Raw genomic sequence first — 18,330 nt, forward strand, 5'->3', positions numbered from 1 at the left:
GCCATCCCCTCCTGGTGGTCCACAGCTTGCTTCCATTGCGAGCCAACAAGATACGGAGCTATGTCAGGCACTGCAGGGCTGTTTCCCTCTTGCTGTCCGTGCCCCAGCCAAGTCAGACCCTCTTCTGGGGAACAGAAAAGCCCCAAGCATGGGGCTGTAGGGTCCCCTTCCAGCAGTAATTCAGCCACGCTGGAGGCAGCCAACTTAATGCAATCTTAATGTGATAAACTGCTAACTTGATTGGATTCAATGAGATGTAAATTATTAGATTCAATAAGTACACAGAGATCATTTCACCTTACAGTCTGCTTGGGAGGATTCTGCCTTCAGTTGCTTCATCATTCCTGTTAATTGTGCACAATGCATCACAGAGATGAAAGGTTTGGGACTTAAGGTTGTCCTCTAACTTCTCACAAGCCAATGCAGTGTTCTCTCCTGCACTAACATATATCTTATTGTTAAAGAACTTTTTTTTTCAGAACAGCTGAACTTCCTCATGGACACAGGTCCGTTCAGCATGGTCAGTCTCAGTCCTGAACTGAAGAAAACTCTGTTGATCAAAATTTCTGAAAAATTCCCGTATACTTACACAAGAGGATGACTTCTCACGAGGATTTATTTTCAGTAACCAAGAACTGGCAACAAGAAGACTTTTGTAGCGTCTCATTCACTGAAATATTCTTTAAAATCTCTTCTGCTGAACACAGAAATCAGTGCTGCAATTCCAAAAAAAGGGGGAAAAGCACATGGGATAACATGAAAATATGTACAAAGATATTCACAGAAATATGAACCCAAGCCAGTTCTGCCTAGGGAAAAACTATGAACCCAACAGGATGCCCAAGGATGTGGCCATCCCTGGAAGTGTTCAAATATGGAGAGACTTGGGAACATGGTGTGTTCTCAGACAGAGGGTATAAATATTGGATGGTCCTGCATGGGGCCAGGAGTTAGACTCGATGATCCTTGTGGGCTCCTTCCATCTCAGGATATTCTATGATTCTATGGTTTAGTGAACTTGGTGGTGATAGGTTGACAGTTGGACTAGATGATCATAGAGATCTAAGAGTTTAAGAGTTCAAAACCAAAAGGAATATTTAATTTCAGACTCCGCATTTCATGCTGACTTTTTCATTTTGCCTTAGAGGAGTGTTCCATTTCCTTGCAGGATCAGATCCCAAATTATACCCAGAAATGTTTCCATAGAGTTCCCTAACACAACCATTCAGAATGACATTCCTCGTCTCTTCTACGATTCCATTATGTGAGCTATGACAAATAGGACCTGAAGAGCTACCAAAGCAGAACAGATCCCTCGGAAAAAGTCTGGTGGACAGAACAAGGGATTCCCTGTTCCTCTGTAAGGACATGGCCCTCATACGAGCAGCACAGGCTGAGGCCCCTCCTGTACAGCAGACTCTGCATGAACTCTACAGCTCTTCACTTTCCTTGGTTAATTTTCTCTTATTTTGGCTTGGATTGGATATGGTCAGCACCTGCCCTCAGCTAAGGCAGCTTCTCAGAGCCACAGCTGACATTGCACCAGGGACCACAGCAGTGCCACAGCCACAGTAGATTGTCCCAGCAAATGTTTTGCAGCCTGGCTTTGTCTCAACCATCTGTTAAGGATCCAGTTTATCTGTGAGAGATGGCTGCTGGGTTGGTAATCTGGCCCTAGATGACTGGGGCATCACATATGATCCTTCTCGTGGAGTTTTCAAAGTGATGCCTTAGGCACTGATGTCTCCTACTTTGAAGTTATCATCTCCATTTCTCCTCTTTCAACTTAACACTCAGGTTTTGGACATTTTAATGTGCAGTTGCTAAGCAGTGGTATGGCTAAGAAGCCAGTGATATCAGCAGTGCCTTTAAAATCACATTTCTGGGCATGTAGGAGCTTCTCAGGCTACTCCTGCTAGCCTGCAATTCTCAGGAATGCAACCTGTTGGCTGGCTTCACTGCTGTTCTTCATCTCATTTATTTTCCCACACTTGCACAGACAGATGAGTTATTTCTAGCTTGCTACCGGTAAATAACAAGCAACTGCATCCCTTTGGGATCCAAAGCCACGAATGCAGGAATGTGGACGTGCAGATAATTAGAGATGGCTTCAACACCAAATACAATTCCTCTCTTGTCAAGAGACAAGAGAGAAAGATACAAAATGAGCAACTGCTGTCCAAGGAGTGAGGTGCATCATGTGCAGGGAACTTGCTGAAGCGTCTTTAGCATCTCTGTGATATTGGATTTGGGAAAAGAAGGCAGAAGACCAAGGAAGAGGCTGGGTAATCTCTTCACTTCTTTATCAGGACCTCTCCATTCATTATCTCATCTGATGGTGAAGGAGAATGGGAACTCCTTAATGACAGTCTGATTTGAGGAAGCAGTGTGGAGCACTCTGGGGTGAGGTATCTCCAATGAGAAGCAAAGCCTGTGCTGGCTTTTAGCAGAGGTGGTACCTTCAGAGACTTTGCCTCCCGGAAACTGAATTCTTGTCCAGATCTGCACATTTCCTTCCGGATTCCACACCACCACCCCACAGCCACATGCTACCATGGAAGGACAGATAGCAGCATGAGAAGATTGTTTCCCCCCCGGGTTGTTAATAGCCAGTCTTAGAAACCCAAACGGAAGGAATAAAGGTCATTCTTTTGTATTAATAATAACAGAGACTTTTATTTCCTATTGGCTTATGTGTACTTAGACATATTATTACCAGGTATCAATGCATAGCCCCAAGGATAAGATTTGAGCTCAGCTTTAATTAGTTTACTGTAATAAGGTAAGCGACGCTTCACCTTTCCAGGGAAGTCATTATTTGTGCTCTTTCTGCTTTCCAGTACTCGCACTGCCTTCTTCATTTGCAATGGGAGCAAAGCAAACGCCTGGTTTATTCGGAAATGAAGCAGAAACAGTACAGTAAATACAGGAATGAGGATGAAATGCTACTGAGAACAACACTATGGACCAGAGGTAAGCAAGGGGTCACATCCAGCAACAAGACAAACTGCTGTTAGGAGATGTCACCTTGGTGCTGTCCCATCTTATCAGTAGGAGGAACCAGCCGCCCTCTGAGTCCTCAACCTTCAAAAAGTATCTGGGTATTAACTCATGCAGAAGAATTGATAAATAATACACCTATTTTTAGAAAGAGGCCTTTCTCTGTCATTGTGGTGTTGGTTCTGCTGTCACGTTTCTGTGCTGGTCACTGCAGGTGGGGCATGGAGTGGCTCCCACGTGAACAGGGAGCTTTGTTTCTGTATGGAGCACGTATTCGGGGGTCTGCTGCTCAAGTGAGCCTGAAATCCCAGGTGTCAGCCTCCTCTGTAAAGACCTAAATATCTTTTACAATCTTACTCTAAGTAACACAGAGTAAGACCCCTCTGGCTAAGTATACTCTAAGCAACCTGTTCTTGGAGATTTGCATTTTTTTTCTTGGAAAACATATCGCTGCTACAAAAATTTATCTCAGGTTTTAAAACCACTTCAGCTATAAAAAAAGGATAATATTAAGCAAGAGAGAGTCATGAAATAAGAATGATCAAATACTTCCAAGCCTTATCATCAATAAAACTGTAAAGTTAGCCACACCAGTTCACTTCAGGGCATCTGCTCACATTTAATTGAATGATTGTTTTAATTTTTCGTTGTTTAAAACCACTCAACCACTTAGCAAAAGCCAGTGCTGCTCTTGCAGCGAGCATAACAACTTCTTGTTGAGCTCCACGGAAGGCAGCTGTCTTTTTGCAGGAATCGTGGTCCCCGTGCGAGCTGCAGCTGTGCCACAGTCAGACAAAACCCTTGGGCTGACTTCCACCAAGAGCCCTGGCATGCTCACTGCAGGATGGCTCTGGCCAGTGGCATCCAAAGGGCAGCCCAGGTGTGCAGACAGGGTCCTCACATGGCTCCTTGGGACCACCGCTTGCTTTTGTCAGAGGAAAGAGGGATGCTGCTCTCTCTCCCAAACTGTCAAGAGGCTGTTTGCCTCTCTGCTATTTTTATCTTTTAATGAAACTTGGAGGTTGAACTTTAGGTGAAATAATGCAGATAAAGGATAATCATCCTTCTGGAAATAGGTTCTGCATATATACGGTACTCTCTGGGGTCAGATGTTTCCTGTATGCCTGAGACAGCAGTTAAAGCAGTGGGTACCAGTACTGGCCCTGGCAATGTGCCTGCTCACACGTTAGTAGGAACAATGTCCCAAGCGGACACCCATGAGGCCTGAAGTCTGTAGTTTGTACCCAGCAATGTACAAAGGGAAGTTGCCCATCTCTGCCTCCAGAGACCTTCCATTCCTCACAGTCGGGGTGAGAAAAAGAGGAAAGGCTTCTCTCACACATGCAGCTCATATCACAGCCATTGCCTCTTCCATCATTGCCCAAGTTCAGCAAGTGGATGTGACCACGGCGGTGATGGCGGTGATATGACGTCTTCTGGGCCACCAGGCATGGAACACTGGCAATGCTGCATGGAGCAGAGTGGGGTCTGCAGTCCTGACCTGTCCCTAGCCCTCACCAGGGCCTGAGCAAGGTCTGCAGGGGGTGACAGCGTGAGGGAAGGCCATGAGGAGAAGAGAGAGGCAGCAAGAGGAGCTGAGTTCCCTGCCAGCATTGCTGGGCTTGGTGGAGCGCTTCGTACAAACTCACAAATCATTTTGAACTGGGGTTTTAGTGTGCATCTAATTCCCTGCTGACTAGACCTGGAAAGGCGAGGCATTCAGGTGAACTCAGCTTGTGGCAAGATAAGAAAGCTAAAGCGAAGGAAACTGCAAACAGTACTTTAAAAAACATTATTTAGAGAAGAGGCAGCCAGACCCTGAGCGGAGCTAGATTTTTCCATACTAGTACTAAGGGCACAAGACAGTGCTGCATGTCCATTGCCCAGGCTTACTTCAGGGCAACTTCCCCTGCAGTGTTCATCCCCAGTACACCAAGAGCTTGCCAGCCAGATCTCCAGCTTCAGAGCTGTGCATACAATGGGCGCATCATTTGAAAATAAAAACTTTTTCACCTTCCAAATTTTTTGAATCATCCCCTCTTGCTTCATTTATCTTCTACATTTAATTTACTCACTGAACAGCAGCTCGATTCTGGAATGAAAATGCCACATCAAAGCAAAAGCTAGGATGCTTGAGAAAAATAATTCAACTTCTCCAAAGCAAATACCCCCAGTTTCCCTCCCACACCATTTGTTCGATATCATCTGAATTCAGGGAGCTTCACATCTGTTGAAACTTCAGTTGTTGAGTTCAGGCCTTTTTTAAAATAAAAGAACTTCGTACTCACTGAAAGCAACTTCCGATTATGGTTGTTTGTATTATTTGATAGATTCTAATCATGAGATCTTGAACAATAAATGTTGGACTTTTCAGACCGTGAGCTTCTCCTAGATGTTCAGCTCATCTGTGCAGGCTAATCTTTGCTGCTGTGCAGTACAGAAACTTATCTTTTCTTTTAACACTTTCTTTTTGACACTGAGAATCTTATGTAATTGAATGACTTCAGCATCAAATATTGTGATACAATCACAGTTTGGAAGCCTTGTAATAGCAGATGTCTTAGGGCTAAAACCCATCATCTCTCTGAGGCTGCCCGGCTGGGAATTACCACAGGCTTTCCTGAGTACAGCAGATGGTGGAGGCTCCAGGGAATCAACTCCAGGTCCCTGATTCTCCTTCCTGTTTATGCCCTGTATTACTTTTAACAGCCCTCTATTTTGCCACTGTCAAGGAAACTACCAAGGATTTAGAGAGAATCATGCTCCCATGTGCCATGCTCCCACACATGAAGCTCATTTTATACATTGCACAGACACGAGCAGAATTGCTAGAGCCATGTTCTCATGCAGATGCTCACCAAAGCCTTCCTAACACCTGGAAAACATGCTGGGGTAAACCTGTTAACAAAAACTAGAAGCTTGCCCTTCCTCACCCCTGTGTGACACAAACACATTGGGATCACAGGAGATGTACACCTGAGATTACAGCAGGGGCTGAGGGGCACCCAACTTACACCATAGGGATGGCTACATACTGGCAAGATGCTAATTCCTAAAGTTATGAAATCCCTAGGGCCCTTTGCTAGGCTAATTATTGACATTCATTCTTTAAGTGCAATTACCAGTGCTAATGGTTGCAGGGACAGATTCCAAAAGAATGCTGTTTAAAACCTTCTGAACTGAAGGGCTGGGGATAACACTGAAGCCAGGCAGATAATCTCAAGAAAAGAAGACAAAATTGTGACTACAAGTGGGCCGTGCTCACTCGGCATTTTAAATTAAATGAATGTTATACCAGGACACAGAACTTTGAGAAGGAACAATCTGGATTATTTTGCAAATGCTGTTGGTGGTTGAAATCCAGACACTGGTCATTAGATCCAGTTTTATTGCAGCCATAAAAGAAGTGAGTCAACAGCTTAGTCACATCAGGCTAGATATGCTACAAGCACAGTCTGAATGAAAGAATGAAGTTAAACAAACACTGAGAAATACAAGGTAATTAAAAAAATCCCTGGCAGCTTCTCCTCTAAAGAAGCAAGAGATTACACAGTCTTCAAGTTAGACTGCGTAACACGTGGAGGGGGTATGAATTTAAAGGAATGAAGCTGGGCATAGCAGTATGGCAATGCAGGCTATCCCTACAAACCGGCCTTCTGCTTTTCAGAAGTATCTTTTGTTTTGTAAAAATAATGCAAAGACAGATACGGAGGCTGATTCCTGTCCCACATCAGTATAAAATTTACCATCTGTTAAGCCCATTTGTGCAGATACCTAATCAGTACAGGCAGACTCTGCCGGGTGTAGGCTGTAGGACAGAGAAATGGGCCAGGCTGGCAGCATGTGACACACAGCGACCGCTTCAGAGGGATCCAGAAGAGCCTGACAGATATACCAGAAAATTATTTATTTGTTTTCAGTGGAACCAGTAACTAAGCCACGTGCCCTCAGGAGGAGAAAAGAAAGACACAATGAGTAGCACAGGGAGACAGCAAGGAAGGAAAGCTTTGCAGGTAAGCCATCAGGTCTGACTAACTGCTGGCCTAGAAGGAAGTCTCTTCTGGACAGCATGACAGATTTATGCCATTCAGGCTTGACTCCAGAAGGCTGGAAAGTTGGAGTACGCTTTTTAGAATGCCATTTTATTTCAGTGTGAGTACACAATTAACACTGAAGGAGCTTAATGACACTGTTCCCGAGGGAAACATCAAACCTACAGATGCAATGCCCTCCTATCTGATGGTAAGAACTGGTATTTTCTATTCCAGGAGAAAACATGAAGGGGATGAGTGTTTAGGGAAGGAGGAGCACCTCTCACCGTAGGTGGGGAGGGAGCCAGCGGACTGCGGGGCTGCTCCCAGACCCTGGGGCCATCGCCACTCTGGGAGTTGCTGATGTTACTGCAGGCAGCTAATAAGGTCTACGCATCTGTTTTTCTGTTGCACATTTGCCGTGTGCAAATAATGACATTAACTTCTCCTTTGGGACCAACAAACGAAATGGATGATTGTTTGTACGTGAGAAGGATTAATATGAGGAAAAGTGAATATGCCACCAGAGGGCAGTGAATGAAACAGGCTATTTTCTTGTTTGTAAGAGACAAGTTACAAGGATAAAACAACTAGACCAGCTAAGTTCTACACACGGGCACTGAAGGAACATATCATGCTGGGTTCTATGCCGGTTTCCATCAGACTGGTGCTGGAACAGCTCAGTGAAATTCTGTACAGTTGCACTGATAGAAAATTGCCTGAAGGAAACACTGAGTGAGTGCCCAGTGCTGGGAATGGAGCCATGAACACATGTGAGGAGGTGGAACGACAGCTTAGGGGAGAAGCTTCATCCAAATGCACACAAAACCAGAAGCTCCCAGCAGAGGGAACACTTCCTCAGACACCACCACACGTCCCCAAGCCGTGCAGCTGGGCCCTGTGAAGCAGGGGAGCTGCCTGATCCTCAGCCAAACCCAGAAGATAACAGCCTCCTCCCAGGGCCAAGGGCTCTCCCTGCCCTCCTGGCCAGACTGTCTCCATCCCAAACCTGCCCTGGTTCCCTGCTTCCCCCAGGAATGGGGTGCAGACAGAGCTGCTGGGTCACCACCATCAGCCCCAAGGGCTGCTCTGCGTCCGGGTCTGTTTGTGGCTGTGGGATATGACTGCAGTCACTGCTCCGCTTCTCCCGGCTGCCCCTGCTGTTGGAGCAGCTCCCTGAATTGCTGCGGGATGCAATATTCTTCTTGTGGGCTCATAGAAGGTAGGTGCTGTTCTGTAGCACTGCTACGTTGCTCAGCTTTGTCCTCAGAGCACAATTACCCGAAACATAGTCATAAGACTCAATTTACAATCCCTGCAGCTTTTTGGCATGCCGGTGTATTGGCTTACAGATAGAATTTGCAGTAGGCTACAGCAGATAGACAGAGCACTCTAATTACAGATTTATACAAAGAGGAAAGTTTAAAAGCTAATAAGACATTATTAGAATAACGATCCAACTTCCAGCTGAACATCTGCCATTACTAATTAAAAACAAGTTAAAGTCAACCTGTTTAAAGAGAATCAATATTTACAGAAACTACATACCACTCTGATGTGGTGCAGAACCTACAAGAACCTTCCTACGTGCCATACCAAATCCTTCAGAAAGCACAGTTTATAAATCGATGCCAGGCAAAAAAGAAATGCCTTTGTAAAGCAGAGTCAGAAATTTGGCTCGTGTGCAGCTTGTTTGTCACCTTCATTAGTCAGCTGCCCAGCGCTTCGAAATGAGTATCACATAAAATGATACGTTACCCACTTCCTGAGGTCGGGGTGTCGTTTTTTTTCCAAAAGAAGGTTAGAAACTACATTTCAAGTGGCAAATGAAAGTCATCTTCTTGCAGCCCCTGTCTTCTCTGTCTGCAACCCCAACTGCTATTGAACAGAGTCATTTTGTGGAAGAACAGAGAATCTGCATCAATCTAACTACATGGGAATCTAAAAGTAAATCCTAGAAGGGAAGGCATACAGTTACAGAGAGAAAACAATTAGGCAAAAAATTACAATAGCAAATAGCTTTGAAATCCATTAGCAACCTCAAACTGAAAAGCAAATGCTTATTTCATCTGTCACAGTACAACCACCAGCAAACAGGACAAACTCCTGAAAACAAGAAAACACTCAGTTGTCTCTCCAAGGCATATTTAAGATCTACCATCAGTATCATGCAAGAGAAGTACAGAAGTACACAAGTTCATTCAAAGACTGAAGTGTGAGTATCTAGCCCATGGCTGTAGGGAACTCATAGAATCATAGAATTAGCAAGGTTGGAAAAGACCAAGATCATCCAGTCCATCCATCCACCTACCACCAATAACCCCACTAAACCACGTCTCTCAGCACATCTAAACATTTCTTGAACACCTCCAGGGATGGTGACTCCACCACCTCCCTGGGCAGCCCATTCCAGCGCCTGACCACTCTTTCAGAAAAGTAGTATTTCCTAATGTCCAGCCTAAATCTCCCCCGGCGCAACTTGAGGCCATTCCCTCTCGACCTGTCACTAGTTACAAGAGAGAAGAGGCCGACCCCCAGCTCACCACAACCTCCCTTCAGATTATAGAGAGCGATGAGGTCTCCCCTGAGCCTCCTCTTCTCCAAACTGAACAATCCCAGCTCCCTCAGCCGCTCCTCATAAGCCCTGTGCTCCAGACCCCTCACCAGCTTCGTCGCCCTCCTCTGAACACAGTGCTGGTGCAGTACTCCGTCAGTGCCCTTGTGCATCCACAGGGCTTTAACACAGCTACAGTCTGAACCAGGAGCACCAGCCAGTTCAGAGGGAAAGGAAAGGAATGAAGTCCTTCTGATTGCTTTCCTTTCCCCTTTCACATAAACCCAAATCTACCGAAAAAATTGAAGTCAAGACTGACCCTGGAATTTAATTCTGCCATTGATCCAGCAAAGCCCTTACATATCAACCTTCAGGAGCAGGCACATGACTGTTAGCTGTTTCCGTGGAAATGCTGATCATTGATGGCTTCTACAGACTCCAAGTAAAGATCAGTGGCCCCTTTGGAAGACACTGTTCCATTTGTCACGCACGTGGAAGGAAAGCTCTGTAGTCTCTTTAAGTGCTCTGTGTTCCCAGGCCAGCAGCACAAGAAGAGAGCAGAGTGTGGCAGAAGAATCTCTGCTTTTACAGCAGCGCCCAAGTTGGACTTCAGGGGCCAATAGCAAGCACCGAGTGACCTTGCATTTGTGATTTCCATAGGCTGTATTATTAGAGACTTCAGTTTGGTGTATGTTTTTGCAGTGTGGGAGCAATAAAGAGCAAAGGCAAGAAATAAAGAGCCTCCGGGTTCTGACATAAAATTAAATCCTGACTTCTCTTTCAAGTTCAAGGTAGGAAAATCACAGCCATATGTCTTTGTCAAAAGTATGCCCAAGCACTAATATCATCAAGGACAGCCGTTTTTGCCATCTTTGTAATCTTACCACACTCTGTATATCATCCAGAGCCACTGTGGACTTAGATGTAAAATAAACTACTAAACCATCTACTAAACGTGGTGGCAAGCAGGATTCGGCCCCGTGTAAGTAACTTTGGGTTACCACTGCCTGGTCCACAGGGAGATCAAATCTCCCTTCAGGGCAATATCTGATTAGAAGAGAAACAGTTGTCGGCCTCTAGGAAACTGCAAATCATTTTTTGTTCAAACCTACAGGGATTGTTGCAAGGCCTGCTGAGCCAATTTAAACAGGGAGAAAAACCTGAGAACCCTGCAATAATACTCTCTGTGGTTTTCTAAAAGCCAGGTCCTACTCATCCTACTCAGTGAAGCAATTTTACTGAAGCTAATGAATCTGGTCCCACACAGCAGATAGGCTGACTACGGCTCTACCACCGTGCCCAGAGGATTGTGCGATTGTCCCCGTTGAGCTGAAATACATCCATTACTGTGCAGTTACACCACTCTCCCTGGTAATACTGGCAAGCTCAATTTTCTGTTTGTTTCCTTTTTTTTCTTTTTTTTTTCCTCAGCAATATTTCCAGTGTCTTCTCCTCACGCTGTAGACAGGGGTAGGTGAGCTGCAGAATAAGCATATCTTTATTGATGACCTGGATGAGGGCACTGAGAGCACCCTCAGTAAGTTTGCAGATGACACCAAGCTGGCAGGAAGTGTTGATCTGCCTGGGGGTAGCAAGGCCCTGCAGACAGATCTGGACAGGCTGGATCTCTGGGCTGAAGCCAATGGGATGAGGTTCAGCAAGACCAAGTGCCAGGTCTTGCACTTTGGCCACAACAACCCCAGGCAACGCTACAGGCTTGGGGCAGAGTGGCTGAAGACTGTGTGGAAGAAATGGACCTGGGGGTATTGGTCAATGCTCGGTTGAGCGTGAGCCAGCAGTGTGGCCAGGTGGCCAAGAAGGCCAATGGCATCCTGGCTTGGATCAGAAATAGCGTTGCCAGCAGGAGCAGGGAAGTCATTGTCCCTCTGTACTCAGCCCTGGTGAGGCCCCACCTCGAATACTGTGTCCAGTTTTGGGCCCCTCACTGCAAGAAAGACACTGAGGCCCTGGAGCATGTTCAGAGGAGGGCGACGAAGCTGGTGAGGGGTCTGGAGCACAGGGCTTATGAGGAGCGGCTGAGGGAGCTGGGATTGTTCAGTCTGGAGAAGAGGAGGCTCAGGGGAGACCTCATCGCTCTCTATAACTACCTGAAGGGAGGTTGTAGTGAGCTGGGGGTTGGCCTCTTCTCTCTTGTAACTAGTGACAGGATGAGGGGGAATGGCCTCAAGTTGCGCCAGGGGAGATTTAGGCTGGACATTAGGAAACACTACTTTTCTGAAAGAGTGGTCAGGCACTGGAATGGTCTGCCCAGGGAGGTGGTGGAGTCACCGTCCCTGGAGGTGTTCAAGAAACATTTAGATGTTGTGTTGAGAGACGTGGTTTAGTGGGGTTATATTGGTGGTAGGTGGATGGATGGACTGGATGACCTTGTAGGTCTTTTCCAACCTTGCTAATTCTGATTCTATATCAGAGCCCCCATAAAACAACGTCAATTTAATCAAAACCATTCCTAGTCTCAGGACTCAAACACGCTACCGGTCCTGTTACTCTTTCCCTAGGCAACTGCTCATTGTGCCCAAGTGTAGGCTTGGACGTACATCAGATATCACCAGCATGCAACTAAGCAGAGGCACCGAGAGGCTGCATCGTTGGATTTCTGATTGCATAGCGCTTCCTCCTTGTTGTGCTCTCGCTGCCTTTCTGGATTACAGTAAATCTTTGGTTAACTCAGCCTGATTCTTCTTCTGCCTCACACACAGTGAAGTAAAGCAACAGAAACTGAGACACAGTGGTACTACATGGCAGTAAGACCGGGTATGAGCTCGTTAACATTTTTCATGGCACTGCTTCTTGAATAAGCACTGACTCTTTTTATCCAGAAGAAAAAAAAATTTAAAAAAGCAGGAAAAGGCACAACCACTGACAGATAAATTACTCTTGCTGAAAATCTAAAATAAGAACTTGTATATCAACGAAATAAAGGCAGATGGACAGTGTTTTTTATGGCACATAAAGCATTCAGCTGCAGGAGGGTATTTCTGCTATATTTGTGAAGTGCGTGTTATCTAAAAATGCCCACAATACGTAGAAAGCAGGGCAAAAAAAATTAGTGGTTTGCTTCTGATACCTTTCATAGTGGTTACGTCTAATTCAAAGTGTATCAGACAGGAAAAGAGGAACTCAAGGAAGCTAGACCCTTTAATGCAGTTAATTAGTAAGGGGGATAGAATGTGAAAGCCTTATGTAAAATGAGAAAGTAATCTTATTCTGCTCAGGCTGCCTGCTTGGAAACGGACAGAAGTTAACGAGGGACCTTGCAATCTCTTTAATTGGCCAAAAGATCAGAGCGTGCACCAGCCTTCTGTTCGCAGAGCTGCACTCCTCCTTGCCCCTCGCCCTCCCCACACACGAGGAAGGCGATGCAGCACGGTGTTCCCTCAGCTCTCAGACAGGGCAGTCAGTGGAAGGCTGCCTTTGCAGCCCCAGCTCTGCAGCTGCACAGCTTGCCCCCGTGCCCACCCGTGACAAGCACGCAAGTGGCAGAGCCCCAGCACCTGACAAGCCGCGCTCTGTGGATGCCTTGCATACACCCAGTGACGACAGCTCCATATAGAAACAGCCCCAGCTCCCATGAAGAGGAGCATTGATTTTGCTGGTACTCATCACTGCCCCCTCCCCCGCCCAGCAAGTAATGCAAATGTATCAATAAGCAAATATGGGGAAGGATTGTATGTTTGTTAAAGTGAAGAAAAGCTCCAGATCTAAAGAAAAATTGTGTACCGTTATCTTGAGATGTATAGGGAGAATTTAACCAAACCAACTAACCATGCCATTTGCATGCAAAAACCTAAACTACAGAACTAAGCGCATACCCTTGTGATTTGATTCTTGGATGAGGTCTAACGGGGGTTAGCATGATGAGTGTGAATGTTTAGTTATGTTGCTAGTGATCAACGTTCAATTTGAAATGTCTCTAGAATTCAAGTGCAGAGAAGACTGAAGATTTGCACACATTCCATAGCATTTTTTTTGGAAAACCGAAATGAGGTGTTCAGAAAAAATTACCTGCTAACCCAGATATGCAAACCCTGAACTATGGTTGAAAGACATGCATCAGTTTTGCAATAATTAGTACAAACAACTGGTACCATTATTTTAAAATAAGAGATAACCCAATCTATTTTCACTCCTCCTCTTAGTACGCACATGCTGAACCTCACTCTTCATGTTCCATCGCGAGGTTTGCCTGCACACTACCACGTTGCATTCTCAGAACAAGTGCAAAAATAAACATTACAGTATTTTATCATTCAACTTTTAAAAATCCCAACAGAGGACATGCAAAGAATCTCTATTACATGAATCTCACATGGTTCCTTTTCCCACTGAGGAGAGGATGAATTAGCTTCCATCTTTAGAAGTGATCATCAAGTAGTTATGTTACAATCCCAACTTATTTATTCCTGAATCTGGCAAAGCACTTAAGCATGTAATTATGCTAAACATATGAATTAGCCCCTAAGCTCTACAGTTAAGTATCATACAAGTACATCACACAAGCTTTGGGGGATTCCAGATCTTTAGAGCAATCCTGCCTACCACATTTGATTCTCCTTACTTCCTTGCCTTGCACAAAAAGTCTAAGTTCTATTGTGACTAGTGGATTAATTTTATCTGAACCACCTCCGATATGCTGACTGTTGCAAAAACAGCACAAATTTGTCGTAACTGCTGTGGACAGGCCATATGAGTTTATCTCAGTGCACATTTCCACCACATGTTTTCAGTGGGACCTGAAAATAATACAATGGAAAATCAGGTATATCATCTACCAATTAAATCTCAACAAAACATGGTTACAATCCTTTGTTTTGTAACATTTCTTTAAAACAACAGATGCTAGGTTAAATCTCTTGTTCAGGCATTTATCACAGCTGTTTTCTGTTCCCTTGGAAAGTATACTCATAATAGTGCTCAAATGAATTACAATGAGATTTGTCAGATGAAACCTAAAAGGGAGTTCAGGGAATAAACATTTAATTTTAGGGGGGGGGAAGGCATTTAGAAGCTTTAAACACGTTTTCAGATGGCCCGGACTGGCAAAGTTCCATCGCAGCCACTGTTTGAGACCTATTGCAGCTTTCACTTCTCCAAGGAGATATGAAGCCAAAGGATGAAGAGATGAATGGGCTTCTACAGTAGTACGACACCTGAGGGTGCAGGCTATGAAACAACATCACATGCCGTAGCAGCCGTGACATTGCTGCAGTCTGGTCCAACCGCCTTCCCCCAGCAGCAGCCGACAGCGCAACAGCTATTTCCCACCTTAAGAATGGAAACAAATCTTCTCTCTTCTCCTGTAAAACTGGAGCCTTTCCGTTCAGAGGCACTGAGGAGGCCCCAGTAAAGAACTTTCATAATGCCATTCCTTTCTAGTGGCTCTTCTGAGAATGCAGAAAGGTCTTCCTCCCTTTGCAAGCCTGGAGAAACCTGCAGGACATTGTTGACAAAGACAGCCATTTAACTCAGAAGGACTAGAAATTGACCCAACTGTTCTGCATGCTAGCAGTAAGGAAGGATGAAAACAACGCTTGGAAGTGATGGGTTTAATTGCAGAAAATTATATACAAGCATCTATGTAATAAAACAAAGTATAACATCAGACCTGTCTGTCTTACAGGCATCATGTGTTCTGCAGCAGCTCTGAGACAAATTCCTCCAGCACTGCTACACAGATAAGAAAATCTTTCCCACTGCCTCTCCTACCCCCTCACACACAGGCCATGTACCAGCTTTCCATTCTCTCCTCTGCTGTCTGCCAGGCATGTTAGTTGTGCCGCTGTCTTTCACCAACACGACATTCAGTCCTTCCAGACACCTTCATCAGTTACTCGCTTCTCTCAGAGTCACTGCTCTGCTCCACAGCTCAAGAGGAAGAGGGTGTAAGTAACAAACATGTCACCCTAGCTTCCTTCTCCCAGGATTGCTGCCTGTAAGTCTACAGGAAGACTCAGTTCCTCTGAAAAATATAAAGCTAATCCAATTCAAGTGGCCCTGGCAGCTTAAAATATACACGCCTCTTATGTAGTGCATCACGCAAGGAATACACTGGCCGTTGGAAAAGAATTACCATCATTCATTGTTTGCATATGTGACTGTTTAGGAGATGAGCTCCAGAAATCACCATTCAAAACTCCAGATCCATTCTGCTCCCACTGTTACCTGAGGAACAGACCTCTGCCCTTCTCACTGCAGGTCTGCGGACACATAAAGGTCTTTGGAAAGTGGCTATAAAGTAGTGAGGAGTTTAAAAATAATCAACTTTAAGTAGAAGCACACATTGTGGATGCTTTTACATCAGCTTTACTGACATTTCTTTATGTTTAAGGTTCTGTTACGGCAGAATTCAGAGAGTGGAACAATCAAAATCATTTCATTTACGTCAAAAGCTTGCCTGAAGTTGTTTGAAGAACAAAACCACTTCAAAACGTCTTTTACACTCTGAACACAAGAGCAATCTTCAGAGTTACTTTGGGTCTTTCATTCTGATATATTCCAAAGTACTTCCTTAATTTGACTTCAGTGAAGCAAAAGCAAAACCTGGAAACCCGGCCCATTCTGCAGTAGCTCACCATGAAATCTGTCTCATTCTGTGTCAATTTGCATGCAGGGAGGCAGAGAAACTCTCCAATGAGTTTCAAAAAAGTTAACCAAGCCATCAGAAGGAGATTCGTTTTGTCTTCCCTCTCTGTTGGCAGGGCAGGCCAGAGGAAGCATCACTGACAATGAACTAATTCTCCAGTTTTTACCCTCATACAAAGGATACTCATCAGATGCAAAGAGCCTCGTGCAGCTCGGAGGCTCCAGTGAGAGCTCAAAGCAGAAAGATGGGAAAAGCTTCTTTTTCTTACGACCAAAAGCTCCGAGCACACAAGCAGCTCCCTGAACTGTGCCCTACCAACAACTCCAACTTCGAGCAAACGGATGCTGCTATTACAGAAACCTCTCTGGGGAAGTCCTATTGCTCAGGCTGTTCCAAACTAGGCCAGACAGAACAGTGGCAGAAGCACAATAGAAAATGGGTGATGGGGACACTTCCTTTGCCTCCAGCTTCTGTGGGATTTCACTTGCGTTCATCAGGAAGCTGTGCGTGAGGTGCACCGCAGTGCCAAGCCGCTGCCCCACTGCCAGCTCCTTCTTTGGTGCATCTCTTTGCTGGTAAACTTCACTCAGACCCAAAGCAGTGAGTCATGCTTTCAGCCCTGCTGATGCATTTAACTCCACCTAAGGAAGGTTCCAGGAATCACCACTTCGCTTTCAGTAGGCACTGAAACATCTCTTTCCTCGTCAGCTCTACAGCAGAAGCATAAGAAGAAATTATACTTTTTGAAACAGCAAGAAGAAAGCCTTTGGTTAAAACCCAGGAAAAAAAAAAAAACAACAAGCAGAGTTGAACTCATGGGGTTTTATCCTTTACAGCCAATTCTGCCACACACACTGCTTTATGCATCTCTTGGTTGTTGAATAGTTTGAAAAGATTTCTTTTTAAAGGGAACACATTCACTTATTGGCCATATGAGCAGAGTGTAACAGTCTTTAAGGCTGCCCTCACAACTGAAAAAGCAGAGGAAAAATGTTTCATTACCCAGCACATTTAACCTCTGATGCTTGACAGCAGTTTTAGTATAGTTCAAAAAGTCCTATCAAATACTTTAAGCATGTGAACAACCTCAAGGCATCTTCCACACAGCAACCTTCTTTGCAGGGTTGGAGCTGTGCCTGCTTCTTGCTTGTTTCCAAACAGAAGCTGTGCTACGTTTGCAGCAAAATCGTGGAACCACAAAGACATGCATGGCTCTGCTCAGTGACCCGACAAAGTCACAGCCCCTGTCCTAATGGTGCCTCCTCATCTGCAGCACTCTTTTCATGCTGTACCATTACTCTCAGCGTTGAGGTGCACTCAGATCACAAGGACTGCATCTTTGCTTAGTTTTGCAAATCATACACTTGTGTATACTCCAACAGAACAGTGTCATTGACCAAACTCACACACATGACACACGTACTCACTCCTTGGCGTGCCTGGGCAGCCATAGGAATCCATGGGTTCTTCCCAAACACAGTGCTGCACTGTGGGCACAACCCGGCTGGCTTCTGGTGAAGCGAACTTGTTTTCTGCCCGATGACAGTGTGCTGTAATTAAGCACCTACCAGACAACAACCCCGAGTCCATCAGCATACTTGGCCAGACTGTTTCCCTTCACCTCAGCGAGCTGTGCAGCCTGAGGTTGGGGGGCAGCCCCCGCGGCCCCACTGCTGCGGGGAGGAGAGTGGCAGTGCCATCACCCTCAGTCTGTGTTCCCATTTTACAGATGAAAACCCTTTTACCACCTTCCTCCTAGAGGATTTCAAAGCGTAACGCAGGGCTGACAGCGACGGGCAGGCATGCTGCTCACAAAACCTGCCGGTGCTTCTATTGTCCTCTTGATGGTACGCTAACTTGGTTGGAGAGAAATTCCCTTCTGGTGCCCTTCGCTGCGGGAGGAGCTCTCGGGGCGCGATGCCACCACACAGCCCCCGGCCCCACCGCCCCCAGGCCGGCGCCACCAGATCGCGCCCCGCCGCAGGCATCGACCAGGGCCGGCGGCGGAGCGCGGCTGAGGAGGGCGCGGCCCCCGGGCGGGGGCTCCCGGGCCCTTCTCCGCCCGTCCCGCCGGGCTGCTCCCACTCCGCGGGGCTTCGCCTCAGCGACCCCGACCCTGCCCCGGGTCCTAGCGGGCGCCA

Source organism: Numida meleagris, chromosome 13, assembly GCF_002078875.1.
Source record: "Numida meleagris isolate 19003 breed g44 Domestic line chromosome 13, NumMel1.0, whole genome shotgun sequence".
Taxonomy (NCBI): Eukaryota; Metazoa; Chordata; class Aves; order Galliformes; family Numididae; genus Numida; species Numida meleagris.